Source organism: Lucilia cuprina, chromosome 2 (assembly GCF_022045245.1).
Source record: "Lucilia cuprina isolate Lc7/37 chromosome 2, ASM2204524v1, whole genome shotgun sequence".
NCBI classification, from domain to species: Eukaryota; Metazoa; Arthropoda; class Insecta; order Diptera; family Calliphoridae; genus Lucilia; species Lucilia cuprina.
In genome coordinates this window covers 52,551,266-52,570,823 of record NC_060950.1, presented here as the reverse complement: position 1 = coordinate 52,570,823, position 19,558 = coordinate 52,551,266, and the positions used below count along the sequence as shown (strand labels likewise).

General features: G+C 29.0%; 1 long non-coding RNA gene across 1 annotated transcript; it reads right to left on the bottom strand.

Moving 5' to 3' along the window:
- Positions 1–34: 34 nt before the first annotated feature.
- Positions 35–11,503, bottom strand: LOC124419876. The gene is made up of 3 exons (XR_006940867.1): positions 11,256–11,503; positions 6,427–7,894; positions 35–103 (listed from the first exon to the last, which is right to left on the bottom strand). It is a non-coding gene; the product is annotated as an uncharacterized LOC124419876 (long non-coding RNA).
- Between the last annotated feature and the right edge of the window lie 8,055 nt (positions 11,504–19,558).

The window sequence follows — 19,558 nt, the reverse complement described above, 5'->3', positions numbered from 1 at the left end:
ATACACAGTATATGTTTATGTTTCAATTTTTTTGTTATTATTTATTTTCTTATTTAATTAGTTATCGTATATGTTTTCGAAGAGTATTTTGTAGATGATAATCCTGAAAAGATAATATGAAGAAAAGAAAAATATTATTATATTTATTTAGATATTAAACATAAAAATTTTAATTATAGACTAATAATTATAAAAAAATACAAATTTTGATTATAGAATGTTTAACCATTTTTTAAAGTCTATCTATAAAATCAATACTTTATTCCAATTTAAAGTCGTGTCATTCAAAGCAACAAACGTTATTATTGTCTATACTATAGACCCGACTATAGCCGACACTAGACTATAGGCGACACCAGACTATATTCGTACAGTTTAGTCGATACTATAGACAAAACTATACTCGACACTGGACCTGTATATAGACGACATTAAAGAACAGATTATACTCGACATTATTGACTAGACTATATTGAACAGTATGGACCAGAAACCATAGACCAGACTATAATCGATACTATAAAACAGACTATAGTTGACACTATAGACTACATTCGAAACTTTAGAACCAGACTAAAGTCGGCATGGTATACTAGACTATAGTCGACACTATTAACTAAATTATATTTGGCAGTATAGGTCGACGTCACGGACCAGACTATAATCAAAGCCATATTCATAACCATAGACTAGACTGTAGTCGAGACTATAAAATAGATTATATTCAACACTAAAGACCAGACCGCAATCAATAATATATAGTCGAGATTCTAAGCTGTAGACTATATTCAACATTATAGACTATACTATTGATAAGAATATAGTCGTTGGAATAGAAGACTAGGATATAGTAGATACTGTACAGAAAACTATAGTCTATAGTGGTTTTATAGTCAATATAATTGCTCAGATTATAGTTAAAACAATACTATCGGGACTATTGATTAGACTATGATCGAGACTATAGTCAGACTATACTTAAGACTAAAGTTTAGATATTCGCGATTATTATTAGATTCGAGACTAAACTATATTTTAGGAAATAATTTATGATTTAAACCAAATACTGTGTAGAAAACTTTAGAATCAGACTATACTTTACCCTAAAGACTACATATTCGAGAATATGACGAGATTTAAGACTATATATTAGAAAACAGTCGAATAGTTATGCTAGATACGTTATAGTTAGTTAGTTTGAAAGGAGGATGTTCATACATACATCAAATCCGAAGAAATATACCTAGGCCTCTACCAGGCCTCTTGTGCGCTTCTTAACCGGTGCCTCAGGTGGGAATCGAACCCAACACCTACGGTGTACTACCAAACTAGTATACTAACCACTAACTTACCCGAAGCCAATAGATAATGTATGGAAAGCTATATAGTTTAGTATAATCTAGATATTATACTAACTATCAACCAAAATATGGTTAAAACCAAAGTATAACAAGTAGTCCTTGGTTAAAACTACCGAACTATAAACTATCGAAATTACTTACTAGACGAAAGATGAAACTGTAGACAAATTATAGACTGTAGTCTAGTGAAGATTAAAGACTAGATAATTGGTGATAATATAACGTAGACTATTATCGAGACCTGACTTAAATATATAAGAGACTCTTTCTTGGCTTTACTACTGAATAGTTGAAACTGTAGACGAAATAATAGAATAATCTACAGATTATAGAATGGATTAATAAAATAATGCAGACTTCTATAGAGTCAATAGGCCTGACTTTATATTATATACGAGACTCTTGACATTACTATAGTCAAAACTTTAATATATTATTTTCCACTCAAATGATACGTAATGAAAAACGTTATAACTACAACTTGATCTTTCCAAATATAATAATTCTCCTAAAAGAAATCCATCTTTCATAATATACTTATAAATTTGGATTTTCATTTCCTAAATATTTGCATACCAGTTCAAATTTGTATACATTAAAAAAACTTAACAAATTATGACAAGATATTTATAATTTATTGTTAATCACTTATTATTTTTGTACTGATGCATAAATATTTTTCCATATTAATATTTAATAAATAAACATTTTGTATTAGTCCATTATTTTAACGAGTAACTATTGAAGACTACACTTGGCTTTTAGCAAAATAGTCAAGATCTTTAAGAGCGTAGGAGTTTAATTATTTTATGACATCATAGCGCACAGTGTGGCATAATAAGAAAAATTTTCTAAAATAATAATGATTATTGTTTTTTATATTATTGGGTTTGTGCTGTGAACAAAGACAATTATTGCTTCTAAAAAAGTTAAGAACAAAATTTTAAAACAGTCATAGAAGTAGGGTGTCTTAAATTCTATATCTTGTTTAATAATCATATGCATATGCTTATGCTAGTTTTATCTTGTTACTCGTCAATTATTGATCAAATCCATTTACCGGTTTCTTAATTTTATTGGTATTTTCTATTATTTTTTTAATATAAAAATAAAAACAATTGAATTGCAACCATGTGTCATGTTTATTTCTAAACGAAACGTTCGTATTGTATGTGACTTGTGGTATTTGTTCTTTATGACTAATTTTTTATTTTTCTAGTGGCTTGACAGTGGATTTCAATTATTTATTAACATCTTGCACAGTGATGCTGACCGTACAGAATGGATATTCTTCTTCTGCTATCTGGCGATTTAATTGCCAATTGAAGTGAAGTAGACGAGAATAACACAGAATAGTCTGTAAACTATGTTGTATAAAGCTGCTCATAGTATTCGTAATAAATTTTGGAGATTACGAAATATCTATAGAAGCATCAAAGTAACAATCGAATTATAATTGAGAATTATCCTTTAACAATATGTTGAATGCTCATAAATATAGACAAAAATTAAAAGGAAATTCTTGAAGATGATTATAAAAAAATTTATAAAATTTTAAGTATAAAACTATTCCAAACACATATTAAAACGTACAAAATTTCAATGAATCCGTACGTATTTTAATAGTAATGACTACAAACGAATGTAGAGCCTTAGGATATTTTTAGGTTGTGATTTATTCACGGTGATTTAATGTTAACTACTGTGACTGAAATAACAGTTACTTGCAATGTCGTTATTGTGATTCAGCTTAAGTTTACCATACAAAATAAATTGTTACATCTTCTGTTTCTTTAATATATAAATTTGAATTGGAATAAAGGATGAAATAATAGAGGATAACACCTCAAAAGAATTTTAAATTATTTTGATTCGAGTATTTTTTCAATTTGAACCTAGAAGATAATATCGCGTGTTACTAATAGATACAGTTTATCTACGAACTGAATACTTTTGAAAAAAAACTGACACAGTTAGGTTATAAGTTAAAATATCTAAAAATCTCACGTGCACTGAGAACGATGTTCTTTAAAAATCACTGAATCGCTCATCCATAGTAATTTACATACATAGCTCAATATTGACAACTTTTAACGATTTCAATATTTTCTCTCTTCATTAAAAGTATCGGAAATAGTTATGTTACCTAAATCTGGAAAATGTCAACTAATTGACATCAACCGCCTAAAAAGCCTCAGTTAGGGTAGGTTGATAAGAAAAGCGGGCCCCTTTGTGACACGAAGATTCTATCTTATGTTTCTATTAGATAGAGCTGCAGGTTCATGCAATATTGGACTGCCTTGAAACTTAGTCCTGATGTATGCCAAAGCATAGGTAGTGCTCTACGGTTTCCTCTTCATCCCTACTTTGACAACTCCTGCAATAGTCATTGTATGGAGGGAAGATTGAGTCTTATTGCATGTGCACCTATAGTACAGTGCCCTGTAGGGAATGGCTACCAATATATGTATGTATATTATCATCCTGGAAAGCCCAATCAAAGAAATATACCTTAACTTATCATAAAGAGACCAGGTCATTATTGATGTTGAGCAGTAGATCAGTGATGACACGAACTAATGTATTAGTGTCCCTTATGTGAAGACGGGAACCAGTTTTTGCTAATTCATACGCTTTTCTATATCCGGGTATATTAGAATAACCCGGTGCCCAGGGTAGTTTCAGACACGGATGGTTCGTTATCTCGCCAACAGACGCCCGATATTCGCGAACCAGTCTGGACATCGTGTAGATACAAGATGAAAATTTTTAGCAGGTTTACTGTCAGTACAAATTCGAATATTTCAATTTCATATTCTATAGTACCTCACCCAATTTACCGGTCGTTTTATAGCAGAGATTTCAGTCTGTAAGACGCTACAGTAGGTGTTTACCTAAAACTTACCGCCTTAATTAAGTTGAGAATAACAAAGTCCACGATTATCCCTAGGCCAAAATTTTTACAAGCATAAGGCTATCAAAATTGCTATTTATCATCCAGTTATGGGAAAATATAGAAAAGCTACTAAGAAATCAGTCAAACACTTAAAAACAATGATCTACGGTACGTTCGCAATTGTAGTATGCATTGCGTTTCTCAATAACCACTCCCGAATTCATAAAGATATTAATCGCTAATTATACCCTTCACTTTCGTGAGAAGGGTATATTTAAGTTTGTCAATCCGTTTGTAATTTCTATAATATAATTTTCCGACCCTATAAAATATATACTATATATATTTTGGATCCTTATAGACAGCGAAGTCGATGTCTGTCTGACTCTCTGTATGTTTGTCGAAATCAGTTTTTAGAAGACGCCATACATCTGCGAGATCCGAATCTTCAATAATTCTGTTATACATACTTTCAAAAGGATTATCATACGGTAATTTTTTTATACGCTTGTTAATAAAAACAAGTAGGAAAGTATAGTATCGGGCATGGCCGACCATATAATACCCTACACCATGAGTAAATTTTTAAAATTTTTATTTTTCATAAAGATACTATGTTGAATTTTACCTTAATTCCAAAGTATTTAAGCAATTTATTGATAAGGATATAGTTTTAAATAACAGTTAATGTTGTTGAGTTTCTTTGCGATACAAATGGTTAGAAGTCAATTTTAGACGTTTAAGGCATTTTTTGAAAGGGGGCCGATCAGAGGGCCGATCATTACGAAAATCTGCAGTGTTATTTATACTTATATAAAACTAATTTGGGCCAATTTTTAGAGATAATAGTATATTTGACGTAATTATGGCATAAAAAGCCCAAATCGGGAGGTACGGTTGTATGGGTGAAATAATGGACCGATTTCAACCATTTTCAATAGGCTTCGTCTCTGTGCCAAAAAACATGCTTGATCCAAATTTCATTAAATTATCTTGAAAATTGCGGCCTGTACCTTGCGCACAAGGTTTACATGGACAGCCAGCAAGCCGGACAGACGGACGGACATGTCTTAATCGACTCAAAAAATGATTCTGAATCGATTGGTATACTTTAAGGTGGGCATTGGACCAATATTTTTGTGTGTTACAAACATCAGCACAAACATATAATACCCTCCCCACTATAGTGGTGTAGGGTATAACAAGGCAGAGCGGGAGCAGAACTCCCGCTAAATTAAAGGGTTATTCTGTAAGTACCTTCCCCTCACATCACATCATTTCACTTCATTTTTCATATAAATTGCTTTGTATTTTCAAAACTTTGTATGAAAACATTTTCAATTCAAGGTGTTTTACAAAAAATTGTGTAAGTATGTGAACCTTTTGGCACTTTTTTTGTTTTCCAATATGTACTTTTTGAATTTTCTATAATATTGTACCTTGAAATACATACTCGCTCGTTATTTAGTAACAGCATATAAGATTTGATTTTTATTTTCTATAAGATTCTATAAAAACCGTTTTCAAAAGGAAAAGTAATCAGATTCTTACCGAAATCAAGATTTTAAATAATTTGTAAGAATGCAAATAAATTACACGTAGAATACTTGTTAGATTTTATTCAGATACAAAAAAGATAACTATACATATTGGGTTTGTTTAACTGAAAAATAAGATTTCCTCTCAAGTGTACATATTTTCAAACTTAAAAGCCAATGCTGCCAAAAAACACGTGTCTAATTTAATTTTTAAAATGTGACCTTGGAATATAAACGAGTGAATATATAACAAATTTAGACAAACTTTATACACAAATTCGACAAGGATAAAAGTTCAAAAACTCTAAAAATATTTGATAAAAAAAATCTGCTAAAAATGTTTGACTAAGAAACAAAAAACGTGCTTGTATTTTAATTTAAGTCAGAATTTGAATTTTGCCTACAAAACCAACTAAACAACCAGCCCAACCATATTTGGCTGACACTGTCTTTGTCAGCATTTCTAAATATGTAGTTCAGTCCATGTTGCGTATACTTGATACCAAAAATAATGTTTAATAATTACTACACATACGTCGTGTGGTTGTTGTTGTTATTGCAAAACTATTTATAATTTATTTAAAACAAATTGTCTATATTATTAATAAGTAATTATAAAAAAATTGTTTACCTTTTTCGTTAGGATTTGTGATGTTTGCCTTCTTGCGATTCTTCCGCTTTAAATTTTAAATAAGAATATTTGAATATATTTTTTTTTGTTTTTCTTTTGTCGTTTTAGCTCTCGATGTCGCTCTCTCCCTCTTTCTCGCACCTTTTGTTTGTTTGTTTTTGTTTTTTTTTATTACTTTTTTATGTTTTCGTCGTAGTCGTTGTCAGGTTAGTTTATATGTTGTTGTAGATTATAGATTATGTGTTTGTAACTTTGTGTGTTTTCTTTTGTTTTGATTTAACATAAAAGGGTTTTTTTTAGACAATTGTTGAATATTAATTAAATATATTTTTTTTGCAATTTATAATTGAATTTTTATTTAATTCGTTTTTAGTTTAATATTTTTTTTATAATTTTTTTCTTTTATTCTTAGATCGTTGAAATTTATTCGTATTTATTTGAGTTATGTGTTTTTTTTTAAGAATTTCGTTTAAACAAAAATGTCCAACACCACGGGTTAAATAAACAATAACAAATGAAGAAAAAAATATTAAATAATAATTATATATGAACGTGCCGGCACCTGTCTAGGCGATCAATCTTTTTATTTTAGTATTTTTTCTCTCTTTTATTTTTAATGTTGGTTTCTTTTTTATATTTACTCACTTGTTGTTGCTGCTATTAAGATATACAACAACAAATTTGTGATGCAATTTTTTTTATTTATTATTGTTGGTAGCTGGTGCTGTTGTTGTTGCTGCTGCAATACTTGTGTTGTGAAGTGAGTGTGTGTAGCGGTTTTATTTTCTTTAATATTTTTAAATATTAATGGATTTTCCCACCATAAAACCTCAAATAATTAAAAAAATAGCTTTTTTATTGTTGCTACTTTTTTCAATATATAGTATGACGTTGCTGTTGTTGTTGTATTATTTCCTTGTGAGAAAAATCGCAAACAATTCTTCACGTTTAATTTTGTGCTTATTGTTGTTGCTGTTGTTAATTTTTGTTTTTTTAGGGTTCTTTTTTTGTTGTTGTTTGTTTCTTAAGGCTTTAATTTGTTTTTCGTTCGTATGATCGCTCTGTAAATTGTTAAATAAAATTTTTTGTTATTTTATTTTCGTTCGATAAAAAAAGTTTTTTATTTAAAATTTCATTGAAATCTCTTTCAAGTGCGCTCGCTCTTTTCTTTAAACAGTTCAATTGTTTTAAGAGTAACAACTACTACGCCTCTTTTATTTAGTTTTTTTTTTTGTATTTGAAAATAAACGTGTATGGATCGTTCTCTTGTTCTGATGTGTATGTAGGCGGTATTTTTTTTTTCGTTTAGTTTATTGTCTATTGTATCTCCACTGTTTCTGTTCTTTTGCAAACAATTTTTATTTTATATTTTTTTCTATCTACTTTTAACTTTTCTCGATATGTATGAATTATTGTATGTGAACACAAATGTGTGTATAGGTTGTTGTTGTTGTAGTTGAAAATATATCTGCAAAATATAATTACGAAAATAGATACAGTGAAGCAAAAAATATATACATATGTATATAAAATAATGGCAATATTAAACATAGTACGTACATATGTACATATACATACATTAATAGATACTATTTAAAGTCTTAAAATGTTTGAAGAGATTTTCGTCACTGGACTTATTCCTAGACAATACACTACTCTAATGTCTAGTATATCAACTAGATTATTCTTTAAAGTCATCTATTATCCTTAGTTTAGACATATACTATTCTATTTTCTAGTCCATAGGAAGGCATTAGACTGTATAGTCTTTGGAGCAATTGATTATTGACTAATGACTATTCTATGAGCCAAAAAAACCCCACCAAACGACCTATACCTTCATGAAGGAAGTTGAAGCATCCGGACTTAATTTCATCAAAAGTATAATTGGTCTTTACCAGAAATATGTTTCAGAGTTTTATTGGTCTCCACCAGTATATATTTAAGTTTAAATGGTTTCCACCAGGATATATCGTGAGTATTTTATGGTCTCCACCAGTTAAAAACATAACCTCACTCTGAGGTAAAACGAAAGCACGCGTTTAATGAAGACAACACATAACAGTTATACGAAGTAGTGCATTAAATTAGTGCGGGGTGAGAAGTAATTCTGTCGAAAGCCCAGCAACAAGCGCAAGCCTGACCGTCCTTAAGAACTAAAAACGATGACACAAGAGTTGTTCTCCAACTCAGACCTGACTTACAATTGTGATTGTATTTTTAATCATTTCAAAAAATGAAGAGAGCCATACGACTGTGAAATTTTCCATCCGTATTCTCTTTCAATGTATGAGGGTTTCATTACATGATTATACATACACAAAATTTTGATAGATCATATTACTTGTGTGATCGTGTCAAGGGATTCTTACTTCAATATTTTTAATTCGGCCTTAGATTAATTAAATTGAGCTTCTTTCCACTTTAAGCAATTGAATTTGATACCATATAATGCAAATTTACCACTCTGAGATTATTCAGTTAAGGTTTTTCAAACTTGTTACCTGATATCGCCCTAATAGCCTTCTGACTATCGGTAAATATGTTAAACTTTGTAAGCGTCACATTTATTCTATCCAATTAATGCATTCCGTTATGGTCTAAAACAAATGAACTATTTATTTAAAATGTGATGAAAATTGTAATCTTTGACCTTTAATATTTCATATTTGTGGCGTCTTCTAGCGGTTTTGAAATACAACCACACTAAACAATTTATAGTTTGTGACCTTGTTTCTATTTTTTATTCATGGTCTTATCAGTAAAATTATTCGCAATATTTCCAAAATAAAATTTAAGACTTTCATTGGAACATTTCTTTTTGATTTAAAATAAAATTGATAATATTAAAAGCAAATTGCAATTGCAAAACATTTCTATACAAAACTTTAATAATTTTTTTTAAGGTTTTCTTTAACCAATTAATTAAGCCAACAAAAAATACAATGCATTGATGTCATTAATGAGTCAAATTCTTAAAATATTTACATACGTATATGCATACATATGTACATATTGATAATAATTATTTTGATTAGTTTTTCATTTTTGGCTGTTGATATTGAAACCTTTTAAATAGTTGAGTATAAAAATATGTTCAACAAAGAAGCGACAAATACGAATATTTATCGACAATCAGGTCGCAGGATGGCGTGATATTCAACAACCCAGATACTGGTCTACAATTGGCAATTGAGCAACATGGCTACTTTTATTGCAGAACAATAAAACAATAACTGGTCTAAATTACCTAACATTAGGACAACACACCAGGTACTGAAATTCTTCAACTTCTCGTTTTCAGTTCATTGATCATTTATATGCTATCTATCAATCTATCAATCTATCTATCTATCTATCTATCTATCTATCTATCTATCTATCTATCTATCTATCTATCTATCTATCTATCTATCTATCTATCTATCTATCTAACTATCTATCTATCTATCTATCTAACTATCTATCTACCTACCTATCTATCTATCTATCTATCTATCTATCTATCTATCTATCTATCTATCTATCTATCTATCTAACTATCTATCTAACTATCTATCTAACTACCTATCTACCTACCTATCTATCTATCTATCTATCTATCTATCTATCTATCTATCTATCTATCTATCTATCTATCTATCTATCTATCTATCTATCTATCTATCTATCTATCTATCTATCTATCTATCTATCTATCTATCTATCTATCTATATATCTACCTATCTATCTATCTATCTATCTATCTATCTATCTATCTATCTATCTATCTATCTATCTATCTATCTATCTATCTATCAACAACTTCAACAACATCAACTTAAAACTTTGCAATTTTAGGTCCAGTGGTACTGATTAGTTTAAGTTAGTAAGAAATAATAATTCCCACTTTGGGCCGATTAATTAATTACAAAAGGAATATATATATTTTTTTGTTTTACTGTATTGCTATTATAAAAGTCTCGTCATTTTCAGCTATTTTGGGTTGGTGATGATTAGTGGTGATCGCTTTAAATAAAAATAATGTTTAAATGAATTAAAACTATAGATAAATAATTCTTCCGTTTTGCCTTCCGTTAATTTACGATTCTGTTGATAGTTGTTGTATACATATGTATGTATCTATGAGAGTACATCCAAAAAACAATTATGTTTATACATATGCATGTTTTTCTATTTGTATCTGTGTGAATGATGGTGACGTATTTAACAAATTATTTTCACACTATTATGTTTTTATTCTTAAAATTTTCAATATAACGTCGTCTGTGCTGCTGTCACTATTATTGTTGTTATTGTTGGTCATTATTTGGCTCATGCTATTCATTAATCTTTTTGCGATTTTATTATAAAATAATAAAAATTTGTTTTAATTTAAATTTCCGTAATTACAAAATTTATGTACGTTTGTTTGGGGATTTTGTCACATTTGAAAGTGTCTTTTAATTTGAGATCAATATTTTAATTTTTTGTTAATTTAGTAGTTTTTGAATTTTTTTTTTTGCACATTAAATTCTTACATACGTATAAATATTTTATATATACATATATAAGAACTGTAAGATATTTATATATGTATGCCCAATGTAAGAATATCTTGATATTTATTTATAAACACATACAGAATTTAATTTTAAAAAATATATATATGTATGTATCTAAAAAATACATATATATACATATATTTGTTACACAAATTTGTAAATTCTATTCAAAATTTTTCTTTCATATTTTCACTTTTAAATATTGTAGAAAATCTTTGTTAAATAACCGTTTTATTTTTTGAAATTTTTTCAAATTTGCGTAGCCGTTTTTTTTCATGTGGTACCTTTTAAAATTGACGTAATTCGTTTCGTTGCTGGTTGCTATTTTAATTTTTCTTTAAAATTTTACTTATAGATTTTGGTGAAGAAAAAATGCTTTCCTCGTTTTTCTTATTTTATTTTCCTTTTTTAGTGAAAAAATAAAATTCAATCAATTGAACGTTTTCAAAAATTTTGCTTGCTTTTTAGATAAAAAACTCTTCGTACTTAAAAATATTTAAATTTAATCATTGGGCGATCAGAGATAGACTGATTTAGAAAAAGCAAATTTGTCATTTCTTTTGCAATGGCTGAACGAAATACACAAAAAAATTGTCTTCTTTTCAGCGTTTAGAGTTTTGCTTTTGATTTCCCTTTTTTTCACAGTTTGCGTTCGCTCATTTCTCAAAGTATTATAAATCATTTAATTATTATTATAAATATATACAACAATTTATGCTCATTTTACTCTTTGTGTTTGAATTTTTTTAACGATCTGAAATAGAAGAGCATTGCACTGTTTGCCTACATGCCGCCTCTAAACTTCTATAATATGTTGCCAGATATGATATTTTTTAGCAATTCCTAAATGTTAAATAAAAATTTCGAAAAAATTCCACAATGCAAGGCACAAATTGAAAAATCTATTTTTTCTAATTTTGTCAGATTTATGACTTCTGTTTTTACACGTTTGGTATAAAACAATAACAAATTTAGATGGAAACAGCTGTTTCTCTTTTTTGATATGTGCTCACATAAGAATACATTTCTAATCTAATGCGATTTGCTTGTGATTTGAATAATTTTCAAAAATGAAGAGAGCCATATCACTGTAAAATCAGATCATATTACCTGTGTGCTCGTGTGAAGCCGAACATGTTCATTATGAGGAAGTTTCTCATTCTCTTCTTGTTAGGATTAATCCATAGAATCTTTGATGTTCTATTCCAAGGGGCCTTATGGAAATTCTCTCACTCATTTCAGATTAACTTTCTCGAGTTTCCTTTAAAGCAAGTGCATTCGCTCTTGCGCTGCCGTTTATTCCTGAGTAATTTGGTATGACCTTATCACTTGAAATCTCTTTAATTGGAATCTTTTGAATTTTGAATCTCACATAAATACAAGAAAATATAGATGTATGTACTTCCAAATAGGTCCAATCTGGACTAACAAAAATTGTATTACTATGATGTTATTATTAAATTTAAAAATTTTAATTATTATTCCTAATTTGGGAAAAAACATTTCTCTGGCTACTCTGTACGATCCCCATTCATACACATGTTCAATTAGAGTTTTCTGTTTTAATTTTGTTGTTTAATATAAAATATACCGCTATAATGAGGAAGGTATTATAAGTTTGTGCTGATGTTTGCAACATGAGTCATGATTCAGTTTTGACTTGGGAAACCATTCTCGAGTCATCGACATTATTTTATAAGGAAAGTTAGAATTGTGACTGTTGCCAAGAATGACCGTTGAAAGGCCATTTATGTTGGTTGTTTATAGTGGAAGTTCATTGCATGCGAACATTCAATACTACTTTAATCCGGGTGTTCTGTATTAAAGTCCAAGTCAAGAAATTGGCATACAGCTACTTCATAAGTCCATAAATCCATTGGGCTAAGTAAAGTTGGATGGGATGAACAGTTGAATATGTGGTTGGAACTTGACTACATGATGAGCATACATTGGAGCCGACACGGTATATGCGGGAGCTAAAACTTTTTCCTGATCCCAGTTGTGCCAGAGTTTCAGAGTAAATGGTTAGACCCTGACTACATGCTTAGCATATATTGGGGGCGGGCAATTCATTCTAATGTTAGTTGTACCAGAGTAACTCTTGTTTTTTGGTTCATCTCTATTTCATCTATGGGTATGGGGTGTATTCCAAAATGACTTTCATGCTAAACAGCGGCATGAATGTCATTTAAAGCTTATATTTATGTACATGCCTCTTGGGAGCATCCAGTTGTGAGATGTAAATGTTGGGATGACATTCTGTTCATTGACAGAAGGACCCTCGTGAAGATTATGCTCTGAAGTTTTGTGCATGTAGTACGTTAGAGTTCGTTGGGCAATATTGCAGTATACTTCACCAATGAACAGACAATTGTTTGATATGTAGCCAACAAAGTTTCTTTGTTTATTCCCTACGACACGAGCTTAGGAGTACAGGCGATCCCCAACATTTTTTGATAGTTCACAGTTGTTATATGGGCTTCATCGACTATTATTTGCATAAAATTGAGTTTACATTCCCATCCAAGTGATAAAGTGTGTAGCTGTACAATTCGCTGAAACTATTTTCACTCTTTCCCTCATCGAAGTGGTAAAGTGTGTATCTGAACACTTCGTTGGTGCTAATTTCATTACGTCCAGTGATGAAATTAAATGAATTTCCCTCAAGAATGTTTAACTACTTAATCTTGGATAACTCGTGTCGTTAGTTGATGATTTAAAGTTATTTAGACATACGAAACAAGCCTATTTGTGGGCCTAGGAAAGAGAAAACTTTATACATATTTAATCGACAAAAAATCTACACCAAATATTGTCAATTTCGGTTCATATAACGTCTGCTTTCTAAAGTTTATATAAGGCTCTAACCCCATATTAATAAAGGTATTGATGGTTTATTGTAGGAATTTTGTATGGAAAATGTGCGTTATAAACCTAAAATATGAAAAACGTGGGTATATCTCTGTAATATTTTGATAATATACATAAACTTATAACTAATGTACATAGGGTTATCATAAGTCGGTCATATCCGATTATACTTTCATACTTGTTTTATATATAATAAAAATAAGAACTGAAATTCTTTAATTTAATATTTCTGTATTTGCCATTATGTTACTCAGCTGTTCTGTTGTTAATTGTTGTTTGGCCAGTTCGTTTATTTTGTTGGTTTTTTAATATTTTCTTTTTAATTTGTTTTTATTTTTGTTGTAGTTGTTTTGGCAGTAACATTCTAAATAATTGGTTAGTTGGTTGTTGTTTAGTTTGACGGTTCGTATGAATGAAGTAATCACTTTATGAGTCATGCGTTTATTACTCGTATTTTGACTTTTTGTTGTTTTTGCTTTTATTATTTTGTTTTCTCTGCTTAAACGATGATATTCTTAAGAATTAACAAGAAAACACTCATCATTTTATAGCATTTGTTGCTGTTGTTTTATTTCTCTTAATAATTCTAGTTATTTTAGCATTTTGCTGAATTTCTCTTTTTACTCGTATCTTTGAGATCGTTTGTTTTTATTTTGTTTATTTTTTTTTTGTTTGCAATTTCTCTCAATATCGTTTAATATTTAACTGGGTGTGTTAATATCCGATCGTTGTGATGCTTATATTTTGTCTCTATTGTTGCTACTTGTAGTATTTAGAAGAAAAATCTTTATAATTTTATTGAAACTTCCTCAAGAACTACATACATACGTATAAACTTTCGTAGTATGTATTCCATTTGTCACTGCTTCCTTTTTCGTACACAAGTTTGTATGTACGTACATAGGAATCTATATTACAATTTCATTCAAGTTAAAATAAGAATAGATTGATGGTCTTTTTGTATATAAATTTTTAATAAAACAATTAAAATTATATATTTATTTGTAAAAGTAATTTCTTAAAACTACTTACAATGGCGAGCAAAACTGGATACATATCAATCAAGTTAATGTTAAAAACCAATAAAATCCTGAAAATATTAAAAAAATAGATACCTATTTGTTTTAAAATAAATAATAGAAGAATAAGAAAAATCGCCAATATTGAAACTTTATCCCAGATTTACCTTTGAAAGAAAGCACCAAAACAAACAGTTGCCATTTTTGAGTCATATTTGTATTTTTTGCAAATATTTTAATTTTCTTGTTTTAATAAGAAAAATATCAAGTTTATTGGAAAATCAAATGGTCGAAAAGTTAGGAATTTGCTATGGAGTGTTTATTGACATCCAAACAGGCTCCTGTCGCCATAATTAGCACATAAGTGAATGGGCAGCCCGGAGAGCGTTATCCGAAAAAAGGATCGTCTTAAATTTGGCAAGAAGCACAAAATTGGTGTGTAGATGACTAAAAAAGGGTTATATGGTCCGATAAAATGAAGACTAATCGTTTTCTGTCTGATGGCTAGGAATATAACTGGTACCGCCCTTTTTAAAGCGTAAAAAAGCACCAAAGAAATGGTGAAACATGGGGATGTTAGTCTGATGGTGTGGGCTTGTTTCACTTGGTAAAATCTCGGTTCTTTAGTAAAATTAGCATTTTTAATCCAATATTCCAGATTTTGTGGAAAAATGTGCATATCCAGAGTCAGAGCATGGGAATTAGAAGCATTCGGCAAAAATCGTAAAAATTGGCTTTCAGCGTAGAATTTTCAAACGATGCAATGGCCAACTCAATACCCGGAAATCAATTCAATTGAAACCTTGGTCGAAATAACTCCTTAACGTATAAAAGTGTCATAAAAGCAAAAGGACTTTGCACAAAATATAAAAAATCGAATTTTTTTCAAACGTGCAAAACTGGATCTTCGACTTTATTTATAAATATGTTTTAATCTTTAGATTAATATTTTATTATCATGAATTTAATTTTTCCTTTATTTTATTGGATTTATTGCATTTCTAAGTCAAAAACGGGTAAAAATTTTGAAATACCTATAACATGAAAAAATATATAATTATAAAAAATTGTAATAAAGTGCCATGAAAGGGATCCAGAACATAGAAAAACGAAAACAAAATTTACAGGAAAAAACATAAACATGGAGTAAGCAGTGGGCAAATGTAATCAAAATAACATTGAAAAAAACATTTATCACACGTTTGTTAAAAAATAGTCGAAGTCGACTATTTTGTTCCAAAAAAGTCGATAACTCGAATATCGTCTGTGAAAAAAGTCGAAAAGTCGACTTTGTTAATAAAAGTCGAAAAGTCTGAAAGTCGATATGTCGAAAAAGGTCGATAAGTCGAAAAAAAGTCGAAAAAATCGAAGAAAGTCGAAAAGTTGGAAAAAGTCGAAAACTCGAAAATAGAAACAAGTCAAAAACAGTCGGAAATTTAAAAAAGTGGAAAGAAAGTCAAAAACTCTAAAATAGTCGAAAAAAATAAAAAAATAGTCGGAAAAAAGTCGATAGAAGTCGAAGTTAAAATACTTATAGTCGAAAAGTCTAAAAGTCGACTTTTAATTAAATGAAAAAAGTCGAAAAGTCGACTTTTAACTAAATGAAAGAAGTCGAAAAGTCGACTTTTCGTTTCAACTATAGAACCCTAGTTGGAATACTTTTTTTCGATCATTGCGTAACTAAATGCGTAAACGTAATCGAAATGCTGAACAAGGGTGACTATTACACTTACACATCGTCACCTGAAATGGAAAAATGTATTACATTTTAAAATATGTAATTATATATAAAATAATAAAAAAATGAAAACAAGTAAGTTATAGTCGGGCGAGGCCGACCAAATAATAACCTACATCTTTATACGAATAAAATGTGATTTAGTTTTCATAATAAAGCATTTAAGTTGAATTGTACCTTGTCTCAGATATACTTAAGCCATTTATTGTTTAATAAAACTGATAGTATTTAAGTAAAATTTTGATGAGGGCTTTTTATAGGGGCTAGGGTCAAATGAAGCCCAGCAAATTCGTTAAAAATTTTGTGAAATATTTTGAAAAAAATTCGTAATTTTTGGTTAATGTTTTTTTTACTTTTAACAATATGTATTTTATCTTCATACATCATGATACACAAATCATATACAGTAAATCAATTAAGTAATTTACCTACGTAAAATTTTATAAATTAAAAAAAAAAACTTTATCTGAATTATTTTTAGCAAAAATAAAGCAATTTGTTTGTTGAATATCTTTTATTTTTCTACCATAAAAAGTAAAATCGTGATATTAATTAACGAGATTTTTGATAAAATGTAAACATATTGTTAATTTTTTGGGTGAATCTTTAATCAATCAAATCAATCAAATTTTGATTTTTTACGTTTTTTGTTAATTTTTTTTTTAATATTGCTGCATTATTTTATAAAATTTAATATTTTTTACTCCTATATATTAGAATAACATTTTTTAGATATTTTAGTAGTGAAACAACAAAATTTGGATATTTCTTAGCCGATTTATTATCCTATATACCTATCAGTCAATATTTGACTTAACATGAAATCTATCGTTTCTTTCATTAAATTTCGAAAATAATATGTATGTAATTTTGAATTGGATATATTGGAATTGATATATTAACATTACGGAAACTCCATCTATTTCGGGAGTACTGTGTAAATTTTATTTAGAATTGTATAATATTGATTCTTATTCAATAAATCTAACACTAAGTACCATCCTACCCACTCTAAGTATGGAGACATCACCATATACCACTATAGAACTATTACATGCTGAAATCTTGATTTTCAGCTATATTTTATGAATAAGATACAGTATGCGTATTTAGATCTGAAAGTTATTCTTGATTTAGGTTCTAAATATATAAAAGTGTATGTATTAGGTGAAAAATATTGCTTTTGTTGACCTTAGGGTATGAGATCTAAATTGGGTATTTTCCTGTACTAAACGACAGTTCACTTTACACTGGTTCCAAGCAACTTAAGGTCTGTTTAGAGGTCTAAATTTTAACATAGTGTTCCTCCTAGTTCGTATATGGATTTTGGAAAAGATAAATCAGGAGTCCAATGGTTTTCCTTGGATACAATTCGCCTCCCTTTGTCAGTTAAAGAATTTGAAAAACCCCTCAGTGCGTTTTTTCTAATAATTCTTTGGATCATTTCATCAATTACTCTATTTTATATTTTTCAATGTTATTGATCAAACATTTTATAATTATATTTCATTGATTTACACTTGTTCTAGAAATCTAAACTATTTTTTATATCGAAATTGGCTCATTATTATCCTTTAAACATTTTAAGGCAAATAACATCACATTTTCACCCATTGAGGATATGATTTTTGCAAATCGCAATTGAAAAATACTTAACAATAAAACAATAAAGTCCAAAAATAATTAAAAAACAATTTGAAAAACCCAACGAAATTAACTGGAACTCTCAATATGCAAAATACTTTATTGAAATGCAAATTCTGATGAAAAATAATAAAATGGTTTTCCCATTTTACACAATCTCTATTTTTAATTTGAAAACATAAATTTATTTTTTTTTTGTTGATATTTCTTTCTCTATCTCTCACACACAAAAATCAAAAGTTTCCTAGTGTGAACCAGGTCTAAATGACATTGCATTTATCCAATTCACTGTCGGAATCAGTGTACACTTAATAAGGTAGCCTCGTCCGCACAGCTGATCATCAGCTTTTACAATCTTATCTGTCAAAATTCCTGTTTGTTTACATAGAAAAAAATCGCAAAAGGTGTAAAAATTTTAAAAAGTGAAGAAAATTATGGTTTTAAAGGAGTTTTCTAGGTCAATCGTGATTAAATGTCTTTGTTATCCTTCTCTCTTGATAAAAAAAGAAAATCTTTAGCTCCGGCATACGTTCCAAATCAGTTTCAACTATTTTTAACACGACCAATCACTTTTCACAAAAAACACGTTTAATTCGGAAAATTGGTCTTCCCAATAGATATAGTTATGATTTTCAGACATTCCACGTTTAATTAATATAATATATTAATATTAATAGTTAAAAATTTAAATAATTGCTAAAAACTCATATTTTTATTGTGTTTATTTGTTGCTTTTTCATTCTACACACACAGCTTTTTTTGACAGATGGGATTATTCTACAATAACAAATCGCCTGTTGTTTTTGTATTGTTGTATTTGTTGTAGCGACGAGGCTACCTTATTAAGTGTACACTGGTCGGAATCGTATTTTTATATCATCATATGTCATTAATATTTCGCAGACAAAATTTTTTGACACAGAAACAATATCTTACGACATACAACGTTGCTGCGTCGATTGTGAATTGTGTAATATTTTGAATTCATGAGTATGTAAAAATACCAAACAAAAGTTGAATTCAATCTATTCATTCTATTTTAATGAATTTCCAATTTTAAACGAAAAATCGTATTAATGGTAAAGCTCAATTTTCAACTTCCTTATAAGACAATCTAGTAATACTGCAATTACTACCATCATGCTATTATTATACTCATTAGAAATATAATTTTGTGTAGATTTCCATGTTGTTAAAAAAATGGAATTCAGTTTCAGTTCTGCAAAATTAAGTAAAAACTTCAAAAAAGTTGCGAAAACAATGTCTGTACAAAAATCGCAATATCTATAAAACTAGAGCTAACCGAAAAATTTTT